Here is a 25,279-nt window from a genome sequence, read left to right as displayed (position 1 = left end):
ATCAGGTAGCAAACTATATACTAAGGGTATTACATTAGTGTTAATTTTTGCATGAATAGTGTAAATTTGAGTGAAAGGATGGGGTGTACTTTTAAACGTCCCATCCATCATCCAAATTTCACTATTTTCTACCTTAGCAAGGTTACGTGGGGTACTAAAAATAAGAATACGTTTTTGAGGGTTTTCATTATCATGCAGAAGGAAAGGTTCATCAGCAAAAGAAATAGAAAGATCATGTGGAATTCTAATGTCAGAAATTGTATGTGGTGTAGTTAATTGGATGTTACTTGCCTGCTTTTGTCTTTGAATAATTCGCCTCAAATTAGGAATTATAGGCATATTACTAGCAACATGACTGGGGACATGCTGTGCAACCTCTCTTAAAATGGATCCTGTAGAATCATTGGAGGTGCTTGCAATGGCTTTCATTTCATTTAATGTTTCTCTTATTTCTACCTCCATTGCAGAGGCAGAGTGGTTATGTTCTGTTGTTTTTACAACTAAATTATCAAGTGTAACCGCTCTGCCACTGCAATGGGAAGAGTAGTATTGCACACACCTCCAATGATTTCTAGGAAAACTTATTCTTTCTTTACTATATATGTATCCTGCATGGTTTAGTAAATTTTTCCCTTTTCTAGATTTAATATATTTTGCAGCTTCTAGAGTAGACATTATCTGTGAAGAGAAGAGAAGAAAAATAAATTAGTCTATAAAAATAAATACACTATCCCTAATGCTGCACCTTCCTGGAGTAAGATTAGTAATTGTTATCCCTACACCATCCCACACTTTCCCTTCTGCTGCACCTACCTGGAGTTAGAATAGTAATTGTTACCCCTACACCATCCCACACTTTCCCTACTGCTGCACCTTCCTGGAGTTAGAATAGTAATTGTTACCCCTACACCATCCCACACTTTCCCTACTGCTGCACCTTCCTGGAGTTAGAATAGTAATTGTTACCCCTACACCATCCCACACTTTCCCTACTGCTGCACCTTCCTGGAGTTACAATAGTAATTGTTACCCCTACAACATCCCACACTTTCCCAGCTGTTGCACCTTCCTGGATTTAGAATAGTAATTGTTACCCCTACACCATCCTACACTTTCCCTACTGCTGCACCTTCCTGGAGTTAGAATAGTAATTGTTACCCCTACACCATCCCACACTTTCCCTACTGCTGCACCTTCCTGGAGTTACAATAGTAATTGTTACCCCTACAACATCCCACACTTTCCCTACTGCTGCACCTTCCTGGAGTTAGAATAGTAATTGTTATCCCTACACCATCCCACACTTTCCCAGCTGTTGCACCTTCCAGGAGTAAGAATAGCAATTGTTACCCCTACACCATCCCACACTTTCCCTACTGCTGCACCTTCCTTGAGTTAGAATAGTAATTTTTACCCCTACACCATCCCTCACTTTCCCTACTGCTGCACCTACCTGGAGTTAGAATAGTAATTTTTACCCCTACACCATCCCACACTTTCCCTACTGCTGCACCTTCCTTGTGTAAGAATAGTAATTTTTACCCCTAAACCATCCCTCACTTTCCCAACTGCTGCACCTTCCTGGAGTTACAATAGTAATTGTTACCCCTACAACAACCCATAGTTTCTGTATTCTGGCAGCTTATTTTAATTAATAAATAAAAGGTTTGACTATTATATTGTTGGATTTATAAGAGTGTTTATTTAAAATACCTTTTGCTTTTTGTGTTTTTTTCTTGGTTTTGCTTCTGGTATGGTTTTTGCCTGCTGGCTGGAGTTTTTGGCTGTCTGGTCTTCTGTTTTTCGACTTTTTAAATAAAGTTGCAAAGATTTATGTGAGAAACAGAAAGAAAAAACAATTTAGAAATGAAAAACTTTGACAAGGTTTGCGAAAATTGCAAAATGTGAAAACTTCTGTGTATATTTGACATTTTATTTAAGTCTAACTACATCACATATCACACATTCCCTGCTGCTGCACCTATCTTGAGTTAGATTATTAATTGTTACCCCTACACCATCCCACACTTTCTCTGCTGGTGCACCTAACTGGAGTTAGAATAGTAATTGTTGCCCCTACACCATCCCACACTTTTCCTACTGCTGCACCTTCCAGGAGTTAGAATAGTCATTTTTACCCCTACACCATCCCTCATTTTCCCTACTGCTGCACCTACCTGGAGTTAGAATAGTAATTTTTACCCCTACACCATCCCACACTTTCCCTACTGCTGCACCTTCCTGGAGTAAGAATAGTAATTTTTACCCCTACACCATCCCTCACTTTCCCTACTGCTGCACCTACCTGGAGTTAGAATAGTAATTGTTACCCCTACACCATCCCACACTTTCCCTACTGCTGCACCTTCCTTGTGTAAGAATAGTAATTGTTACCCCTACACCATCCCACACTTTCCCTACTGGTAAAGTTAATGTTTTTATTTTCAAAATTAATATTATTAGAAGTTTTTAGTAATTTACCTTCACATTAATAAAGGTGAGTCGTGTAGCTTGTGTAGAAAAAATATTTTTAAAACCATATGTTGGTTGTCACAGAAAAACAAATTCCTGTTTTACGGAAAAAAAAACAGTTCATATAAGTTCGTATACATTAATTTTTCTTAACAAAATAATATTGTTTATGGTACATTTGAAAAAATATTTAAATTATATTTGCTGCACTGTAAGGATGGAAATGAAACATGAATTAAGACAAAACATGGTGTTTAAATTTAATAGTAACTTACTTGTAGTAGGAAAGAAAGAATGCTTCTCCAATGGATTGTAGTGTTCTCTGATAATCAACTGCTTTTAAAATGGTGTCTTGCTCATATTTATAAGTTTTAGTCAGTGTCATTATTAATTTTAATAAAAACAGCGTTCGTTGTGTTTTTTATTATACTTTTAATTGCTGTGGAAAATGATAATTTAAAAAAGCATTAAAAGATGTGTTGTTTTCACTTATTCGCTCCGTTTTGGCATCCATTTTGGAACTTGTATTTTGGTATTGTTTACATAGAAAGTGTTGTAGGACAAGTTTTAGAAGTGGGATGGTTAAAATGGCGACTATGTGTATGTGTTTTGTTTTTTAATCCGTTTAGTTATTTTGTGATATAATCATAATTTACATGTATATGATCTGATCTTTAATTATTCGTTATTTGTGTTAAACTTTTAAATTTGTTACATCGGATTTTTTTTGGGTAATTAGAGTATTAATTTTAATACTCGAGTATTAATTTTAATACTCGAGTATTAATTTTGTTATGCATTTCAGTTAATTTACGTTCAGTTTTTCTCCACATTTTAATACACTTCCCCACCCAAAAACCCCAAATTTCCCTGCATCCCGTGCCAGATTTTATTTTACTTAAAAAAAATATATATATATATATTTTTGCGTTGTAATGGTATGCGTTGGAATTGTTTTCGTTGTAATTGCACTTTTAAGCAATTTACTCACTTTTGCGTTGTGACAGTATTCGTTGAAAAATAATGCGTTGTAACAGTGTTTGCGTTGTAAAAAATGCGTTGTCATGGCATGCGTTGTAATAGTATGCGTTGTAACGTCATACATCCGTCGGCTGCTGGTCCTTCGGCTCATTCCCGGATGTCTAAAATTCATATGTTGTTGCGACAAGCCCGACCTTCATTGTCATCAAGTTGTTGCGCCATTCGCTCCTGCTTATTCTGCAAGTCAGTCACCTGCATTTGGAGCTGGAAAGTGTCAGTATGCAACGCCGTAGTGACAATTTTGAGTTCCTTTACCCTCTCGTCCATTTTACGAAAGTCTGCCTTGATGAGAGAAACCTCCACGGTAACTGAGTCCAACGAGGTGCGTACTCCGTTTATAGCCGCCATGACATCATGGAGCGTTGGCTCCAACCCTGGCTTAGGGGCAGTCTGTGCCTCAGCTTTTTCCATTTGGTGTGTGTCTCTGTCCTCTCCTGTTTTATTCCAGGTGAATTTGGCTAGTTTATTCTGTGTGTTGTCCTTGGGATCTCTGCCTGTTGCCATGTGTGGACTTTGATGTCTCGCAAATCAGTGGAAGAATCTGGAACGGCCCCGGGTATTCCCCGCCGCCTACCCAGCGAGTATGGTATTCTTGCCGTTGGCCTGTCGGGTTTCCCTCGGGTCCTTCACTCTAGTGCTCCCAAATCAGGTCTATGCTCCGACCGAGTGCTCTCGCTGTGTGTGGACTCTCCTCGACAATGGGAGGCTCAGTAAACTGCCCTGTATTCGCCTACTTCTACCACTTCTTTGGTGGGCCGTGCGGAGTGCCCCAACCACCGCTCTCGCCACTCCAGCTTCGTTTGCCTCTGAATCATGTATGAGCAGTCCCCACTTCTCATTGGAGGTTACTGGCCCCACTGGCAAAAGTGTGGGGCGGAAAGAATCACACCCTCTGTTCAATGCGGACACTCCTGCATGCAGTGGCGTTCACTCACTTTCTCCTTCTCTACCCGAGACCCTCGTCCTCTCAGTGCCCTTTGTCTGTTTTTGGAATCGCCCCAGCCTCTGTGATCGCGCTGTACGTCGGTGCACCTGTCTTTGTTACCCTTCCTGAGGTACACACGTGTTGGCCCAGTCGCAACCGGGGTTTTCTCCTGTCACAATATAGCCCCAATAGACAGCTGAATATCCATGGAATTGGGATGCATCTGACCTGGACGCTTGCTACTCACGGCCTCAGTTGAGTGTAGAATGACTTGCCTTTTGCGGCGCAATGGCCTGGTCTCTTTTACTGTCTGCACTGAGAGGGGGGGGGCTGAGGCGCAAGGGGGGAGGGGGAGGTAGCCGCTATCTCGGAATATCTTTTCCTATGTCCGCCAACCTACACTGATGTTCCCAGGTAATTACGAGCCCCCCCTAGGCTGTCTCCCCCACTGCAGAGTCCCGATTCCGTCAAGGTCCGGTCTGGGCCTAACAGGCCTCCCAAGCCAGGGTCTCGATTTGTGAGAGCAGCCCCGGGACGCCCACCTCTTTACCTCTGGGTTTCTGTTGCCATGCTCTGGATCTCACACACTTTTGGGAGGCAAGCCGCTATCTCTGGGTGTCTTCTCCTACATCCGCCGGCCTGCGCTGATGTCACCAGGTAACCTCGAGCCCCCCCTCCGCTGTCACTTCCACCGCAGAGTCCCGATTCCACCCAGGTCCGGACAGGGCCTAGCAGGTCTCCAAAGCCGGGGCCTCGATTTGGGAGAACAGTCCCAGGATGCCCACCTCGTTACCTCCAGGTTGCTGTTGTCGTACTCTGGATCCCCACACACCTTTTCTGCCAGGTCTGCCGCTCTCGCAGGCCTGTGCTCTGCACCGCAGCTCGTCGCGGTGGGGTGGCGGCGCAGCCACACTTACAGGGCCCCGTCCGCCATCACCGGGTGCCTGGATGCCGCCATGATGGAGCCGCCTTCTTTTTCTTTCAACTCACTAAGGCACTCTGTTAAGGCTCCGTTCTTACTCGTACGCCCTCCACGGGTTCCACTGTTCTTGCCACACTGTTGGAACGGGTTCACTATTATGGATGGCACAGGATTCTTCAGGATAGCCGGCGGTGATGCGGGAGATCACTCGGGCAGCGGCCATACTCGTCGGCTGCTAGCCACGCCCCGCTGAAGAGTTTTTTAGAGTTGCTGGAGTTGGCGAGGATCTTGTTCTGGATGAAGGTCCTTTTGGTGTATCTGATGCTTTGGTGGTATTCTGTCATGGCATCCTTGTAGGTTATGCGGTCTTCCGAGGATTTTGCTGTTTCTTCAGTTCTTCTCGAGACGTCTGCAGGTGCGTCTGGATTCTTGGAGGTCGGCGGTGAACCAGGTGGCCTTTCTGGGGCACTGGCTGTCGGGGTTACGTAGGGGTGTGAGCTCGTCTGCGCAGTTGGTGATCCATCTGTTGGTCAGGTCAAAAAGCAAAAGGAGGCCTTTGTCATCTGTTTGTCCTCTTATGAAATTTATTTTAGATTCTGATATTAACATGGAAATATCAAATCAATCATATTCTTAAATTGAATTTACCTCTTGCTACTCCAAATTTATTTTTGGGTTCTCTTTCACTTTTTAACCATACTAACAGTATTAATTACTATAAAATAGAAATTCCTTCTTATCTCTCTTGCTTTTCAGCAATGACCTCCAGTTAGATGGATGGTACCTGTGCAAATCACAGAAACAATGTGGTACATGGGAATTCATCCCAGGATGTAATTAAAAGAAGTATCTTTTGGATTCCATTAAATATTTTTTTATAAATGACATCTATTTATACTGAACCTTCTTCCACAAGAAGCTGAAGACCTGGCTTTTTGAGTAGTCACTAGACCCTAAGTTTGGCTAGAATCACACCTGCTCAGTACCAGGATACCCTCCCATGTGATAGTGTGCTCTACAAATCTGTATAATGTAACCTCCATGAAGTAAGACATTATTTCTCTTCCTTTTTCTCCTCACTTTTGGTATATATTATTTAGCTTTATTTCACTCATTTTCAAGCTACTGTACTTCTATAATTACCTGCTTTATATTTGATCTTGCTTTCTCGTCTCCTTCTCTATTCATTCCCTCTTTCCCTTCTTGACTCCGTTCCCTCTATTTCTTTGATATTTAATTGCAATTATTAACATGTGTGTATATATATGTATATATATGTCTTGTTGTTACCAATTTTGTATAGTATATTGACCTTTTGATCATGTTATCTTTTTTCCCAAAACATAATGAAAATATTAAACACTTAATCATTGACAAAGTCAATAGCAAGAGCTGGCCATCTTGAAATGTTATTTCTATACCAGTGATTCTTAACTTGCGGTCTTGGGACCCATGTGTCCCGCAAAGCCTACCCAGGGGATCCATGACGCCTTAGAAAGTTAAATATTAACAGATACATAAAGTGTACAAAAATGAAAAAGCAAACTGTACAGTAAAATTTTGTAAATGTTCTGTAAATGTAAAAAAATCTTAAATTAAAGGCTAAAGTGAGTTAGTGTCCTCTGATTGATTCGTGAGAGCAGTGCAAGTACATCCAACTAAATATAGCATGGACTATGAATGGCGGCAATCAAATTTAGAAAAGCTCTAACCGTCTTAGTATTTTATTTTAATTGTGAATTTAATAAAATATTTAATTATTTTTGTATTTGTTGTTGAATGTTTCTTTCTTATATTTTGTGTATTATTTTGGGTTTCAAATCATTGAAAATGCTCAGGCTGGGCCCCCTGCATCCATTAATGGCTCAGTGGGGATCCCCGATCCTAACTATGATTTGGTGGGGGTCCCCAGGTTCCAGTTATGATTCTGTGGGGATCCACAGAAGTCAAAATGTTAAGAACCAGTGTTCTATACTTTCAAGATGGCCATGATATTCCATTTACACAATGTGATGGCCATCTTAGAAGTTTAAAAAAATAACATTCCACAGTGGATATCCGCTACTATTGACTTTGTCAATGCCATTGCAATCTTAAAAACATTTAAAAAGCTAACAGCGGTCGCAGCATTCAGTTGCACCATGTGGAGGGAGGGAGAGATGAGAAAGAAAGTGATAGAATTGAAACGTAATATTATCATCTTACTCGTATTTTACTCAGTAATATGTAAGTATTTATATTGCTAATACATTATATTTGCATATTGTGTGTAGACATACTTAGTAAATAGAGATGTTGCGTTAGCTAGGTTGACATCTGTGCCTCCATTTTAGCTCTTGAAGACGCCATTTGCTTTTACAATTGAAACTGTTACTTGCTTATTTACAGGAAATGGTCTTTGATAAGTTTTGTTTCTTCAATGCTGAAACTTGCACATTAACGCATGCCTTTTCTGTTGCATAGAGGCCTTCTCCCACCTGTCTAGAAGGGAGGATAGGCCAAACGTCCTTGGACAGTAGATAACTTGTACCAGGATGTGCCCCCATTGTATTACGACAGCTATCAGTATTTTTCCATAATAGGCAGGTCTATGTGGGCTCTGCAACCTACATAATGTAACTTTACGCTTGTTAGAGTCAGTCTCTCGTCAGCCATCACATGAGGCTGGTCAGACTGGACTCCACTACAGTGTATCTTATGAATAAACTAGTTTGCTTGTATTCTCTACTGCGTCATCGACTCTCCATTATTGGAAGGCGAGAGGAGGTTGAGAGTGACCCGGGTGACCCTAGTTGGGCTATTTCCTTTAGTTGGCACCCAAACAGGGACCCCACCAGGTGACCCATCCCACCCGTAATCGGGTTAAGGGGGGCTGGGGTTGCGTCTGGTTGGAAGGTCGGATCGGGAATCCCCACATGATAAAGCCTGGTTCTCACGTCTACCCCGCCTGTCTGATTGGTCGGCTCCTCATCTAGTGGTCATCTCTACTGGGGTCCTGAAAACGCAAAACCCACGGATCTCACTGTTTTGGTCTGAAGAGTCGGCAGTGGAGAATAATCATTTTTGACCTGTGTGCACCGGGTGAGGTTTGGTAAGTGCGGCGCCGTCTTGATTACCTTGTCGGGTCTGCAGACCCTTGTAATACGGAGCATATTGAACGTTCCACCAGGCCACTTGTTGAATTTGGTTTAAAATTGAAAATGCCTGGGGCTAGAGCCTATCTTGTCTTGGTGCAGCTCTTTGGTCTGTGTGTTCTTGTTGTATGTGTGTGTTTTGATTTAGGTGGAGAGTGAATACGTTTGATGCTAGAATGCCTTGTTGGAGTAATGTGCTGTGCTTGGGGTGCCGCTGTTGTTCTGCTGAGCATCGGCTGGAGGAAATGCAGCCTGCGCCTCCAGAAGGCACTCCGACTTTTGAGATGTATGTGAAGCACGGTATTGGCCCTATTATGTTTCGTACATTATGGCACAAGTATACGAGGGACAATGCTGAGCTTCAGTGGCCACTAGATGGTACCTTTGATAAACAAAAATGTAATTATTTATAGGACAAATTATTTGCTAGAGGAAGTTGGCAGTCGATGTTTGATACTTGGCAGGTATGGCAGAAGGAATGTAAACAGCGGTGTATACATGCCAAGAAGGAGTCTAGGAAGATGGCAATGCAAACAGTGGTTTCAGAAAGCTGTAGCTTATGATAAGGAGCAAACTGAAAAGGGTACTCCATTGCTTCACCACCCCCTTCTGGTCTTCCCGCAGATTTAACAGCTTCGGCTCCAGCGCTATCTGTATCCCCTCCAGTCTCGCAAAATGCGAGTGTGGTGACTGTCGGCACCCCTGCAGTGTCTGCTGCTTCCCCTCATGTTTCTCCTCCTTCTCTTACACCCACCACCCAGTCACTGCAGACATTATCACCTGCATCTGTACCCCTTGTGTCTTTACCAGGCATTTCATCCGTGGTGTTGGGTAGTGTTGGGACACCAGTGCGGGGGTCAGATGGTGGGGATTGAGCAGCGGCACGGGAACGAATGGGGAGGGCATTGATTCGGTCTGATGTGGGAGACCCGGAGAAGAAGATGGTAGCTAATCAGGCTGCGCAGTGGGCACAGAGTCTGATTTACAGTGTAGAGGACGTGTGGAGTGTTATGAAAGATTTTGAACCATTTGTGCAACAGCATGCATATGTCGGCTACCTTGATTAGTTTGTGGGAACAGTGTATTGGAGGCACAGCTCCTCAAGTTATTTATGATATTTGAGATCATGTCTATTCAATTGTTATGGCCCCTGCAGAAGTTATGGAGAAAGATTGCATAATCGTACTCTCACTAAAGTATCCCACTTTCCAATGAGAGAGGTGCACCCTGTTTTTTATCCTGAGATTCCAGAACAGCATAACCAGAATGGGGATGTGGTTCAGCAGCGGGTAGAGGCTCATTTTTAGGAACAGTGGGTCTATACCCCATGGAAGAGTTACCGGACCCTAGGAAAAATCCTACATCGTATTATAAAGAATTAACAGAGGCCGCCTCTTCGTCAGTTATGACTCTAGTAGATATTGACATTTTTTGGGCTTTTGGTGCCAGTGGACAGTTGGCAGCAAGTGCATACACAGGATCATGCGGCGGAGCTGGGTGTAATTTGGAATGAGATTAGGGAATGGGATAAGGAGAGAAAGGCTGGTGAAAAGCCCAAAGCTGAAATTTTGGCTTTGCCAAACCGTATGATCACCTATAAGTATTGTCTTAGCCCACCTAGACAGGTGGATTGGGACAAGTTAACGGCATGTCATCAGGAGAAAGAGGAGAGTTTGGCAGATTTTTTTATTCGTTTTGATTTTAGTGGGGAGGACTTGTCAGTTGAAGGTGGTGTTTGTTTGTTTGTTAATAGGTTTGTTACAAATTTGCTTCCTGACATTGCGGCTCGGCTGCAAGCTTCTGACAGTACTTGGACTACTTCTTCCCCTTAAGTGATATTGAGTATGGCTCAATATTATGAGCATCGAGAAAATGAGGAAAAGGATAAAGTGGAAAAAAGGAGTAAGGATTTGAAGACAAAGGTGTTGCTACAGCACGTTGCAAGTGGATCCGGAAGGGGTTGAGGTGCTGGTCCAGGTCAAAGGTCACAGGGTGCAGGGAGAGGTGGCACGCCCTTGGGGCTGAATCAGTGTGCATATTGTAAAAAGGAGGGACATTGGCACAGTGAGTGTCTGAAGCTGTTACAGAAACTCGCAGTACCCAGGGGACAGGGTCCAGGTGGAAGGGGACGTGGACAGGTTGGTCGGGATAAAGATCAAGTTGATAGCTCTCCAGGGGGTCATTCACATCAGAATTATTTCGATGACCTCCAGGGAAGGCACTACTATCATGAGGATTACTATATGGATGAAGTGACAGGGATGTCACATAGCTAGAACAGCAAGGGACAGGGTGAGGTACCAGTCGAAATTCCTGTAGATCAGCGTGGTCCTTATGTCACAGCGGATTTGTATGGCTCAGCGCAGAAATTTGTGGTGGATACAGGTGCAATGACTAGCTCTGTTTCTCATTCACTGGTCCCCGGGGCAGCCCTGTCTCGCCATAATAATGTCTCAGTAGGTTTTTCAGGTGTACCGGTTGTGTGACCCATATCCCGACCTCTTGCTTTTACAGTTGGTCCCTTTATTGTGGACTCCCCATTTTTGTTGACATAAAATTGCGGAGAGAATTCATTAGGACAGGACTTATTGAAGAAGTTACATGCCACCATTTATTGTTCCCCAGATGGTGTTTATCTGACTTTTGAACCTACTGTGGTTAGTCAAAAGCAATGCTTGGCAAAAGATGCACCGCTTCCTGTTGAATTCAAGGATGTGCCGTCCTCATTGTGGGCTACAAGGCATACGGATGTGGGGTTGTTACAGATACCACCAGGTTCAATTATGGTCAAAGATGATATTGTGCTTTCTCGTATTCCCCAATACAAAATATCTCAGGCTGGGGAGCAGACTTTGATGCAGATTATACAGGACTTGATCAAATCGGGGGTGGTAGAGGAAACAGTAGTGAACGTGTGCAATAGCCCCATTCTCCCTATTCTTAAAAAGGCACCTGTGGATGCTCTGGATGCACATCCTGATGTCTATCGTTTTGTGATTGATCTATGAGAAATAAATAGGATAGTTATTCCTCAGTGTGCGGTTGTCCCTGATATTACCGTCCTTTTAACAATAATTCCCCCCACAGCTAGATTCTTTTGTGTTATTGATTTGGAAAATGCTTTTTTTTAGCATTCCTGTTCATCCAGATAGCCGATATTTATTCGGTTTTGCTTTAGCTGGCCGAAGTTTTTAATTCTGTACGGTTCCTCAGGGATATACTGAAAGTCCTAGTATTTATAGCCAAGCTTTGAAAGGTCAATTGGACTCTCTTTCTCTTCCAGCAGGTAATGTATTGTTGCAGTATGTGGATGACCTTTTGATAGCCTCCGATACCGAAGAGGGTTGTCGGGATGCTACTGTGAAATTGTTAAAACATTTGGCGGGGCATGAACATAAAGTGTCCCTTTCTAAATTTCAATATTGTTAATAGCAGGTCACCTATCTAGGTCACCTGCTGTCGACGGAGGGTCGGAGGCTGACACCTAAACGAGTTGATACCATTGTTAGGATGCCTGTTCCTGTGACACGGAGGGATGTGCGTGCTTTCATAGGCATCACCTCGCATTGTCGACTCTGGATTCCTGCTCATTCTTTATTAATACAGCCTTTGCTTCGCCTAACAACCAAAGACTTGCATTAACTCCTGCCCTGGATGCATGAATGTCAGCATGCTTTTGAGCAATTAACCCCTTGGGTGCTCATGACGAGCTGGACTCGTCATGGCACACAGGGGAAGCACTGGTGCTCTCCCCGTGGGATGCCGATCCTGGTATTTTTACCGGGGAAGGCAGGGGAAGCCCTTCCCCTGCCTCACCCCGCCCCCGGTAAACGTCATCAATGACGTCAGCACATGAGGCACGCTGACATCATTGGAGGTTCCCTTTGTTCCCCGACGCGCCTGAAGCCATTTGCTTCCAGCGCATCGGGGAACAAACAGGTACGTTTTGGGGCTGGGGAGGGGGGGATTTAACCAAAAGAGGCATCGGGGGAAAGGAAAGGGTTTTCCTTTCCCCCTGATGCCTCTTTTGTGCATTCCTGCTGCACGATCGAGAGTCGAGTGATTTTTGTTGTTTGGGGGGAGCGGCCCCTTAGGCATGGGTCGCTACCCTTAAGGGGCATTAATTTTGGCTTTGTCTGCCCCCCTGGGGGGGCAGATTTTCATTAATTTTAAATAAAAATGGCCCACTAGGCTGTATGTAGTGGGGAGTGGCCCCTTGGGCAAGGGTCACTCCCCTTTGGGGTCCATGTTTTTTTGTATGTGAGTCAGTTTTGTTGTTTTGGGAAGCGGCTCCTTAGGCAAGGGTCACTCCCCTTATGGGGGTAATAATTGTGGCTTTGTCTGCCCCCCTTGGGGGGAAGATTTTGCATAACAAAACAGCCCACTGGACCACCAGGGAGTATTTAGTGGGGAGTGGCCCCTTGGGCAAGGGTCACTCCCCTTTGGGGCCTATGTTTTCGGCTGTCTGCCCCATGGGGGGGCAGATTTCGCCATTTTTTATTCTAGGGCCCACTAGGCTGCAAGGAATTTGTTTGTGGGAAGTGGCCCCTTGGGCAAGGGTCGCTGCCCTTTGGGGAGCATTAATTTGGCCGTTTCTGTCCCCCTGGGTGGGCAGATCGGCTGATTTGTTTTTTTGTAGGGCCACTAGGCCACCATGTTTTTTTTTAATGTTGGGTAGCAGCCCCTTGGACATGGGTCGCTCCCCTTTATGGGAGGATGATTGTGGCCATTTCTGCCCTCTTTGGGTGGCAGAATAGCAATATGTTTTTAGGCCCATCTGCCCCCAAGGGGGACAGAAGCCACTAGACACCAGTTTTTTTTTTATTTTTGTGTTGGGGAGTGGCCTCAAGGGCAAGGGTTGCTCCCCTTTTACGGGGGTGAATATTTCATTTATACTCTAAGGCCCACCTACCCCTTAGCTTGTCTGGTGGATTGTGTGTGGACTGGTGCATTATTTGCGTATGTGATTGTAATGTCTTTTTCTCCTTTTTAATCTAGTGTAAAGCTTTTGATTCCTGTTTGCGGTTTCGACAGTGGTTGTTCTGCAGTTTTGCGTAGTTGCATTTTTATGGAAAGAAAAACATTTTTGTTCTATTTACTCAAATGAGCAATATTGTAATGAATGAATGAATTGTTTTGTAAGTGGTGCCATAATGGCAGTATATTTAGTTAGTGTTTTGAGCATGAAATTCTTTGCGATGTGTTTTGCCTTGTCTTATGTGTAATTTTCTTTTCTCTTTCTTTTTTAGTGGGATATTGTTGATCCATACTGTGTCTGTGCAGAGTAGGGGGTGGTGAGTTTAGCTGCTTCTGGCAAGTGAGTGGTATCATTTTGAAGTATATAGGTATTTCTGATAAAGGTGCATTTTGTTTATTGCTTACTTTACAAAGTGTTTGTTGTTATTGACTTGTTTGACAAGTTTCCTTTTTTAGTAAGCATTATGGCTAGCCATAGAATGACTGCTCAGCAGGTGGTTGGTATGCTTCTTGAATCTCCCTCTGAGCAGGATTATGAGACTGTCAGTGCGTCTGAGGGAGAGGAGGGAGGGGAAGATTCAGGCAGTGAGTTTTCTCTCAACATGGAATCATCGGATGATGAAGGTTCTCTCAGTGCAGATGAAGCTACTCTCAGTGTGGATGAAGTGCCTGTTTTAGAGGAGGATACTGCTGTGCCGATAGTGCAAGAGGCATCTGGATTGCAGCCTGAGGCTGCTAGGCTTCCTACTGGAAGTGCTTGGCTCTGGGTTGATCCAAACATGGTGCAGCCGGTGTTGCCTGCCTTTAGCGGTGATGCAGGGTGTAGAGTGGATTGTGAACATTTTTTGCCTATACAGTTTTTTCAGTTGTTTATGGAAGATGTATTTTTGGGTAAGATTGTTGAGCAGACTAATGTGTATGCTGAACAGTTTTTGACGGACAACAGTGACAAACTTAGGCCCCACTCTAGAGCTACCCGGTGGACTCCCACAAATCTGGAAGAGATTAAGAAGGTTTTGGGTTTGACTTTATTGATGGGTTTGATAATGAAGCAGTCCCTGGCTTCATATTGGTCTACCAGTCCCTTGATGGCAACAGCCATATTTCCTGCAGGTATGATTCGTGATCGGTATTTACTTTTGCTACGTATGCTGCAATTTGTTGATAATTCTTTGGCGTTGCTGCGTATTCACCCTGACTGTGACCGTCTTTTTAAGATTCGGCCTATTCTTGATCACTTTGTAGATTGATTTTCAGAGATCTATACTCCAGGGAAAGAAATATCTATTGATGAGTCTTTGGTCTTGTTCAAGGGCCGTTTGTTTTTTAGGCCGTACATCCCTAGCAAGAGGGCACGCTATGGAATTAAGCTGTATATGTTGTCTGGGAGTAGGACAGGATATGTTTTTAATTACCGTGTGTACACTGGTAGAGATTCCACTATTTTTCCCCCTGGTTGTCCGTCCAATTTTGGAGTTTCAGAGAAAATTGGGTGGGATCTTGCTAGAAGACTGTTTAACAGAGGCCACCACTTGTACCTTGATAACTTCTACACTGCTGTGCAATTGTTTAAGGAATTGTTCAAAGTGGACACTTTTGCATGTGGCACAATCTGCTCTAACCGTAAAGGTTATCCAAAACAGCTTGTTTGCAAAAAACTGCAGAGGGGACTGTGCAGTTCCTTGAGTAGTGATGAACTACTAGCTGTGAAAATTGTGGACAGGAGGGATGCGTACATGCTGACTACCATCCATGATGAGAGTACTTCACCTGTGCCTCTTTGGCGTCAGGTTGCTGAAGTGCGCAAACCTGTGTGCATATTAGACTACAATAAGCACATGGGTGGTGTTGACAGAGTAGATCAGAGGTAGGAACCTTACACTGCTATTAGTAAGGCTTACGTTTGGTATAAGAAGTTGGCCATCCATCTCTTAGCAACTTTCAAAGCTTTTGTCGTGTTCAAGGAGTGTTCTCCTGCGTCAAAGTTGACATTTGCTCAGTTTCAGCACTCTGTGATAGGCAGCCTTGTTGTTGTGGAAGAGGCAAGTGTTCCTAGAGTTGGAGTGGTAGAGGATGTGGCTCCATTGAAAGATCGCCACTTTCCTGATTACATTCCTCCCACATCTTCAAAAGACTTGCCCACTAGGAGATGTAGAGTCTGTTGGCAAAGAGGTTTGCGGAAGGAGACTCGTCTTTTCTGCCCCGAGTGTCCTTCCAACCCTGGGCTGTGTGTGCCTGCTTGTTTTAGAGCATACCACACACAAAATAATTTTGGGAGCATCCATGAGTGGTAAAGTGAACTGCCTGGTCTGTATTGTTTAATTTTTTTATTCTGTTTCAAGGTTGGCATTAGTGCAATGTATTTAGTTTCAGATTTTGTGTTAGTAGATTTGTATCTATTTGCAATTTGTTTGTGTTTTTTTTTGTATAAAAAAATCCTAAATGTGATGGTGGTGTGTGTAGGCTGGCGCTTGGCTGGTAGTGTGCGTGGACTGGCGCTTGGCTGGCGGTGTGCGTGGATTGACGCTTGGCTGGCGGTGTGCGTGGACTGACGCTTGGCTGGTGGTGTGCGTGGACTGGCGCTTGGCTGGCGGTGTGCGTGGACTGGCACTTGGCTGGTGGTGTGCGTGGGCTGGTGCTTGGCTAGCGGTGTGTGTGGACTGGCACTCGGCTGGCGGTGTGTGAGTAGTGACTTGCTGATGGTCACTACACAGACTGCTAGCTGAGTGCCACTCCATCAGCTTGTATGGTTGCTGTGTCAGGAATGTGGGCATGTGAAAGTGTTGGGCCCTTGAATGGCGCTGTCTGCTGGTGTGAGTGTTGTAATGTGATGGGCCCGTGGCTGGCGGTGTGAATGGTTTTGTATGTGTCACATGTATGAAAGGTGTATGAATGGCCTGTAAAGAGGTTGGTGCCTTGTCGTGGCTTTACAGCTCACGAGCTGCGAATCACCTCGTACCAAATCCAACCAGTATGTGTGTGTGCTTGAGGATTAGATGGCTGTGTAGTAATAATTGTCTTTTTTGTCTTTCTGATGCATGGTGTACCTTGTCCCTTTTTGTGAATGTTGTGATGTGTTGGTTTCGTGCCTGGTGGTGTGAATGGTCTTGTGTGTATCACGTATAAAAGGTGTGTGAATGGCCTGTAAAGCGGTTGGTGCCTTGCCATGGCTTTACAGCTCACGAGCTGTGAGTCACTGGTTCGGTTCTTGTCCATTTAATTATTGACAGTACATTTCATTTTTGTGAAATCTCTTGTTAATAAAATTTTATATACTGAACCATCACTCGCCCTCGTGCCAAATCCAACCAGTATGTGTGTGTGTGTGTTTGAGGAATAGATGGCTGTGCAGGAATCTTTGTCTTTTTATTCTCTCTGCCAAGGTGTACATTCCATTTAAGAATAACCTACCAACTGTAGATATTGTCGCAAACCCATGGGAGTACATGGTGATGTCTCTCTTGTGAATTCCAACAAGTTATTTTATCTACAATGTCCTGCAAACCTCAAAATGTCTGTCACATTTTCCTTGCAATATTGTGCCAAAAGTCTCACGCTGCTGAAATAAACAATTATCTCGAAACAATCTGGTTTTGCAAGGGGGGTCACCTGGGTTTTTGGCCCCGTGCAAGGCGGCCATCTAGGGAAACCTGCCAAACCCACACATTTCTGAAAACTAGACACCCGGGGCTTCCAGGGAGGTATGGCTTGCGTGCATCCCCCAACGTTTCCTTACCCAGAATCCCCTGCAAACCTCAATTTTAGCTGAAGAAATCACTTTTTTCACACATTTTTGTGTGGGAAGGTTGTGGCCTCACCGGGCTCACACAAATGTCCCACCACCCAGCGTTCCCCCAGGTCTCCCGATAAAAATGGTGGTTTTAAGAAAGGCAATTTTGATGTCGCCACAGTATGTTTTGGGCCCTTGCCTGTCGCGGGTACTTGGGCCTCCCACACAAGTGAAGCACCATTTTTATCGGGAGACCTGGGGGACCTCTGGGTGGTGGGAAAATTGTGTGAGCCCAGTGAGGCCACAACTTACCCACACAAAAATGTGTGAAAAAGTGATTTTTGTCAGCTAAAATTGAGGTTTGCAGGGGATTCTGGGTAAGGAAACGTTGGGGGATCTCGCGCAAGCCATACCTCCCTGGAAGCCCCAGGGTGTCTAGTTTTCAGACATGTGTGGGTTTGGTAGGTTTCCCTAGATGGCCGCCGAGCACGAAGTCAAAATCCCAGGTGACCTCCCTTTCAAAACCAGGTGGTTTTGAGATAGGCCATTTTGATGTCGCCTCACTACGTTTTGGGCCCTTGCCTGTCGCGGGTACTTGGGCCTCCCACACAAGTGAGGCACCAATTTTATCAGGAGACCTGGGGGAATGCTGGATGGTGAGAAATTAGTGTGAGCCCGGTGAGGCCACAACTTTCCCACACTAAAATGTGTGAAAAAGTGATTTTTTCAGCTAAAATTGAGGTTTGCAGGGGATTCTGGGTAAGGAAACGTTGGGGGATCCATGCAAGCCATAGCTCCCTGGAAGCCTCCGGGTGTCTAGTTTTCATAAATGTGTGGGTTTGGTAGGTTTCCCTAGATGGCCGCCGAGCACAGGGCCAAAAACCCAGGTGACCCCCCTTGCAAAACCAGGTGGTTTTGATAAAGGCAATTTTGATGCCGCCTCACTATGTTTTGGGCCCTTGCTTGTCGCGGGTACATGGGCCTCCCACACAAGTGAGGCACCATTTTTATTGGGAGACCTAGGGGAATGCTGGGTGGTGGGAAAATTGTGTGAGTCCGGTGAGGCCACAAATTTCCCACACAAAAATGTGTGAAAAAAGTGATTTTTTCAGCTAAAATTGAGGTTTCCAGGGGATTCTGGGTAAGGAAACGTTGGGGGATCCACGCAAGCCATATCTCCCTGGAAGCCCCCGGGTGTCTAGCTTTCAGAAATGTGTGGGTTTGGTAGGTTTCCTATTTGCTGGCAGAGCTAGCGTTCACAAACTACAGCTAGGGTCATTTTTCACTGCGAAATTGAGGTGTGTCCACGTTGCGTTTTGGGCCGTTTCCTGTCGCGGGCACTAGGCCGACCCCCACAGTTGAGGTACGATTTTTCTTGGAAGACTTTGGGGAACGCGGGGTGGGTGGAAAATTGTGGATCCACGCAGATTCCAGAACTTTCCACCACAGAAATGTTGGGGAAATGTGTTTTTTTGCCCATGTTTTAGGTTTGCAAGGGATTCTGGGTAACAGAACCTGGTGGGAGGCAGTCAAGTCAGCCCATCATGGATTCCCCTGGGTGTCTAGTTTTCAAAAATGTATAGCTTTTCCAGGTTTCCCTAGGTGCCGGCAGAGCTATGGTTCAAAAACTACAGCTAGGCACTTTGCCAAAAAAGGGTCATTTTACACTGCGAAATTGAGGCGTGTCCACTTTGCGTTTTGCAGCGTTTACTGTCGCTGGAACTAGGCCGACCCATACAAGTGAGGTATTATTTTTCTCGGAAGACTTTGGAAAACGCAGTGTGGATGGAAATTTGTGGATCCACGCAGATTCCAGAACTTTCCACCACAGAAATGTGGGGAAAATGTGTTTTTTTTGCTAATTTTTTAGCTCTGCAAGGGATTCTGGGTAACAGAACCTGGTGAGAGGCAGCCAAGTCACCCCATCCTGGATTGCCTGGGTGTCTAGTTTTCAGAAATGTATGGGTTTGGTAGGTTTCCCTAGGTGCCGGCAGAGCTATGGTTCAAAATCTACAGCTAGGCACTTTTGCAAAAAAAGGGTAATTTTTCATTGTGAAAATGTGGTGTGTTCACGTTGGGTTTTTAGCTATTTCCTGTCGTGGACACTATGCCTACCCACACAAGTGAGGTACCATTTTAGTCGGGAGACTTAGGGTAATTCAGATTTTTAAAGCAACTGTTAATACCTTATGACTTTCGATGCATTTCTGCCTTCCAAATGAAAGACATTGTGTAAAAAAGAAGTCATTTTCAAAAATGACCGATAATTCTCATGCTAGTATGAGTATTCCCAATTTCGGAAACGTGCAAATATCTAATGTTTCTAAACTCTATATTTTGTTCCCATTTCAGAAATACATAGGTGTCTTTCATACCGATTTTCCCATGTATACATTTCCCCACAATAATTGCTATATACCCAGTGCATAATAAAAAGCCATTCCAAATTGCTGCTCAGTTTTTGACCCTGGGTTCGTCGGGTTCTTGGTGAACCTGCAAGTCCTATATATCCGCACAACCAGTAACGTCCAGCGGATGTAACGGTATATTGCTTTCAAGGAGATGTCATAATTCGAAGAAATTACAGGTGAAAACGTTGACACAAAAGGCTGTTTTTTTAAACTAATTTTCAATTTTTCCTATATTTAACTGTTAGTTTCTATAAAGAAACCTTGATGGATCTACACAAATGACCCCTTGCTGAATTCAGAATGATGTCTACTACTCTAAAAATGTATACCTTTCCAGGATCCATTATTGCTTTTATACCCATTTCTTCCATTAACTGGAAGAAGGTTGAAAGCACAAACAATTGCAAAAATAGGCTATGTCCCAGAAAAATGCCAAAACTGTGTAAAAAATGTTGGTTTTCTGACAAATGTCTGTCATTCCCTAAAAGCTGGGAAAATGGTGATTTCAGCCCCACAAACCCTTTTTTGATACCATTTGCAGGGAGAAACCCAGACGCTTTCATTTGCAGCCCTTTTTTCCATTTTTCCCCCCAAAAACAAAATGTAGCTGTATTTTGGCTAATTTCTGGGACCCCTCCAGGGAAATCCACAAACCCCGGGTACCTTTGGCAGGTCCTGCTAGATGGGTACCGGATGTCGATATGTTTGAGAATTCCCTGGAGAGTGTTAGAGAAATCCAGAGTGAGGCAACAGTAGAGGAGTTGGCAGTGCGGCAGGAGAGGAAAAGGCATTTAGATGATGAAGGATGCTGGACTGATAAATCCTAGAAACAGAGAAGGATGCTTCCAGATGCATATGTACTCCCTGTAGTTACTATGGCACATGGTCCAGCTCATATCAATGCCAAGGGTATTTGTAAACTACTAGAACCTGCATGGCAAAATTGCAATATTTCAAAGGTTGCTGCTCATCTAGTAAAACATTGCATGATTTGATTACGACACAATCCTGGGAAGGGTACCCCTACACCCTCTGGTAATTTCGCACCCCCTTCTTTCCCTTTTGAGGTGCTCCAGATGTATTACATGGAGTTACAGCGAGTTAATAATTTGAAATATGTGTTAGTGGTAGTTTGTGCATTCAGTAAATGGATTGAGGCTTACCCAACAAAGGAAAACACTGCCATGGCAACAGCAAAGGCTCTTATTAAGGAGTTTTTCCCGCACTACGGCTTACCCCCTGGACCTCTCGGCAGCCTTTGATACCGTATGCCATCGCACCCTAACAACCCGCCTTTACAACACTGGGATCCAAGGAAAGGCCCTGGATTGGATCACCTCGTTCCTCTCCGGCAGAACCCAGAGAGTCCGCCTCCCTCCTTTCCGCTCAGCAGCCACCGAGATCATCTGCGGCGTACCCCAATGCTCCTCGCTCAGCCCAACCCTCTTCAATATCTACATGAGCCCCCTCGCCGCCATCGCACGCAAACACAACATCAACATCATCTCCTATGCCGACGACACCCAGCTGATACTCTCTCTCACCAAAGACCCAGCCACCGCCAAAACCAACCTCCAGGAAGGAATGAAAGACGTCGCAGAATGGATGAAGCTCAGTCGCCTGAAGCTGAACTCAGACAGAGGTCCTCATCCTCGGACAATCCCCATCCGCCTGGGACGACTCCTGGTGGCTCTCAGCGCTGGGCTCCGTGCCGACACCCTCTGACCACGCACGCAACCTGGGATTCATAGTGGACTCCTCCCTCACGATGACCAAGCAAGTCAACGCCGTCTCGTCCTCCTGCTTCAACACCCTGCGCATGCTCCGAAAAATCTTCAGGTGGATCCCCACTGAAACCAGAAAGACCGTCACCCAGGCCCTCGTCACCAGCAGACTGGACTACGGAAACGCCCTATACGCAGGAACCACTGCTAAACTTCAGAAACAACTACAACACATACAGAACGCCTCCGCACGACTCATCCTCGACATCCCTCGCCACAGCCACATATCCGCCCACCTGAGAGACCTGCACTGGCTCCCCATCAGCAAGAGGATCACGTTCAGGCTCCTCACCCACGCACACAAAGCGCTCCACGACATGGGCCCCGAATACCTCAACAGCCGCCTCGCGTTCTACACCCCCACTCGCCAACTCCGCTCTGCCAGCCTCGCCCTCGCCACCGTCCCACTGATTCACAGAACCACCGCCGGAGGAAGATCGTTCTCCTACCTGGCAGCCAAAACCTGGAACTCCCTCCCCGCACACCTACGAACGACCCAGGACCATCTCGCCTTCAGGAAACACCTCAAGACCTGGCTATTCGAGTAGTAGCAGCTCCCGCCCCTCCCTTCAGCGCCTTGAGACCCCCACGGGTGAGTAGCGTGCTCTATAAATGTTCTGATTGATTGATTGATTGATTGATTGATTGATTTGGAGCGACAATGGAAGTCACTTCAATGCAAGAGTGATCCAACTAGTGTGCGATGGTTTGCACATTCAGCAAAAATTCCATGCAGCCAATCACTCTCAGTCAGCAGGTTTAGTTGAGAAGTACAACAGTACTCTCAAACTGAAATTGGCAAAAATTAAGGAAAGTGCTGGGTTGCTATGGCCAGATGCCTTACATCTTGCCCTATTGTCCACCAGAATGACAGCTCATTCTAGAACAGAATTTCCACCCTATGAGGTGATTTTTGGTCGTCCGGATAAAGTGTGTGGTGTTCCTAGACCAAAGAAGTTCTATGAAATAGACTATCCTTTATTGGTTGATTATTTGTAACCCTGGGCGTAGTGGGCGTAGTGGGGCTACGCGGAGCATCACGGAGTGTGCCCAAATCTATGCGCACCCGCACACTCCGTGTAGACCCACTACGCGCCGCCCGCCTCCCTCCCGCCCTCATTTTCTCCCGAGAAATGTGCATGCTCGGGCGCCCGCGCATGCGCATTTGTGAGGAAGAAGCTAGCGAGGAATCAGGAAGATGGAGCCCCGGGACGCGGCAGCTCAGGTAAGTAATTTTCTTTATTTTAATTTTAAAATGAGGGCGGGAGGGAGGCGGGTGGCAGGCAACTCTGCTCTGCCGTGGCATGTGCATAGTGTGCCTGCTAAGCCTACTTTGCGAAGCGCGAAGTAGGCAGCACTACGCACACTCCGCGGGTGGATTGAAGCATTGCGCCCACCCTTAATTATTTGTATAAACTCACTAAAAGTTTGCATTATGTTCACCAAGAGATACACAAGGTATTACCTTCAGTACCTGAGGGACCTGGGCACACCATTCAGCCTGGCGACTAAGTTTTGACCAGGAGTTTCCAGAGATGAGACAGTTTGGAACCTTGAAGGAAGGAACCTTATCTGGTCCTCATCACAACGAGGACAGAGGTGAGAATGGAGGGCTGGAAGCATTAGATCCATGAATTCCCACTGCAGACGGGTGCCGCTACCCCTTCCTTACGATGCCTCAGTGCGTAATGTCATTGGAGACCACAAACCGAGAAAGTACCTAGATTCCTTCCATTTTCTGATGCCCAAGTAATTTGGACACAGGCAGAGAAAGAAAATGCAGCCGTGTTGAATACGGCAGTTCCCCCAGAAATTAGGGATCCTCAGGTTTCTACTCCATCTGATCCACAGGAACCTGAGTCTAAGCCTTCGGGCACCCCCTGAATATCAGATTCTTCTCCAAGATGAAACAGTGCCTGGAATAGAACGATACAATTTGCGTCCTCGACGAAAGGATGGTGCACCAAAAGAGAAGTGAGTGTAGACAGGGATGGACTTTATTGGATAAGATTAGTACCAATGCCCTTTTGTTTCTACATTTTCCCATTAGACTAGCTATTGGAAGATTTGGTGCACTGCTTAAAGACGCAGGACAGGATAAGCTGAGGGTATTTCCCATGGAGGGAGAGTTCCCTATCATAAGAACATTAAACATTTGCAGACGGGATACAACAGTGTGGCTCCAACGCAAAAGTGCTCAATAGCACCACCGAGGGTTGAACAATGGAAGCCTGCCAGGGAGCCTTGTAACGGACCATGATTATTCAATTCCTTATTTTGGCATTTTTATTTTTTTTGTTTTTTGTGTCCTTTCCATCATTGGCTCCAGCATATAACGTCTCTTTCTCTGGTGATCTAATTTGTAAAATTGTGGTAAATATGTATCTGTTTGGTCCCCCTCTTGCAGAAGATGAACAGTTTCTTGTTGCCCTGCGCCTGTGGCAGGTTGGTTTTGAATGGTTGCTCAGGAAGAAAATATTTTGGGTTGCAGTTACATTGTGGTTCCTATTGGTGGGAGGTGGGTTATTCTGGATATTAGAGTGCTCTAAAGCCTCATCATGTACCCAATATCAGGTTGTTTCCTCAGATCGTAATAAAAGTATGCTGCATAGCAATGTCTTTCTAGACACACATGGAAAAATCTTTGGGGATAACACAGCTTGTTATCCCACTGATTCTGTTACAAGTTTATGGAACGCCGACCCCTTGTCATTGGTGAATTACACATATGTACGTCCTCCCCAATTCATAGAGGCAAAAGGTGAATTCGGCCTGGGATAACCTGGACGTTATTTATATTACAGAAAGCCGAGGGGGACAGAGTAGCCAGGGTACATGCTCGAAATGTATTGTGGTGATCTGTACCTTGGTTAAAGGAATATCACCCTGACAGGTCGGCACTATCAAGATCTGACTGTTACTCAAGAGGCGGGTATTTATCCTGCATGTTGGCCTGAAATAAACAGTACTGATGCTTACTTGTATCTAAATTGTTCTGGAGAAGGAGTGTACAAAAATGTAATGCATTTAGGGAAAAAGGATACTCCTGGTATGAAGAGAATGAATACTAGATATGCTCCATTAGATTATCAAGGTCCACTTTATGCACATCCACGTTTTAATTTTTTATCAAATGGTACGTATGCCAGTATGTATAACGGTACAGAGGGCATAGCTTTGGGAACGGTGCTACCCCTTGGGGTACCTTATAGGTATAGAAAACCAAATATAAGATGGGAAAAAAAGAACATTGACTAAGGAATTTGGTGAGGGAGTCACTGATTTGGAATTTAAAATAATGGTATCACACTTGGATACATCCTTTCCTCTATTATTACGTTTGGTGGCACTGCTATGGCTAGGGGTGAACGAGCTAGAGAGTATTTTGGGTGTAAGTTGCACATTTTATCCAACTCTACAGTGCTGCTTTATGGGACATCACCACTCAAGTTAGAAAGTATGCGTATAAACTCTGAACAAACAAGATATGCAGTCAATTTTATTCTAGGCACAAACGGGGGTGCATGTGCAATAATAGGAGAGCAATTTGTGTCCGGTATCACAAATATGGAAAAGAATATTACCCAGCATATTTTAGACATTTTGGAAAATGTTAAAGGGATTGAGAGTGGAAATTGGAGTTGGTCTTTGTTCAGTGGTTGGGGTTGGATTTTAGGGAAGGTGATATATTTCATTGTCCTTTTAATATGCTGTTGTTTTTTGATTCAGTGTCTCCCCTTATGTTGCTCATCTTGTATTACTTATCTCGCTCCCTAACAAATTTCAATTCATGATACAAAAGTAAATATGATGCTTCAAAAAGAGCTTGATACCATAATGCATTTGGAATAGGGAGTTTTTGGTTCCACTACTTCCCTTGCGA

Source organism: Triturus cristatus, chromosome 5_1 (assembly GCF_964204655.1).
Source record: "Triturus cristatus chromosome 5_1, aTriCri1.1, whole genome shotgun sequence".
NCBI lineage: Eukaryota > Metazoa > Chordata > Amphibia > Caudata > Salamandridae > Triturus > Triturus cristatus.
Note: the sequence above shows the minus strand (reverse complement) of the source record.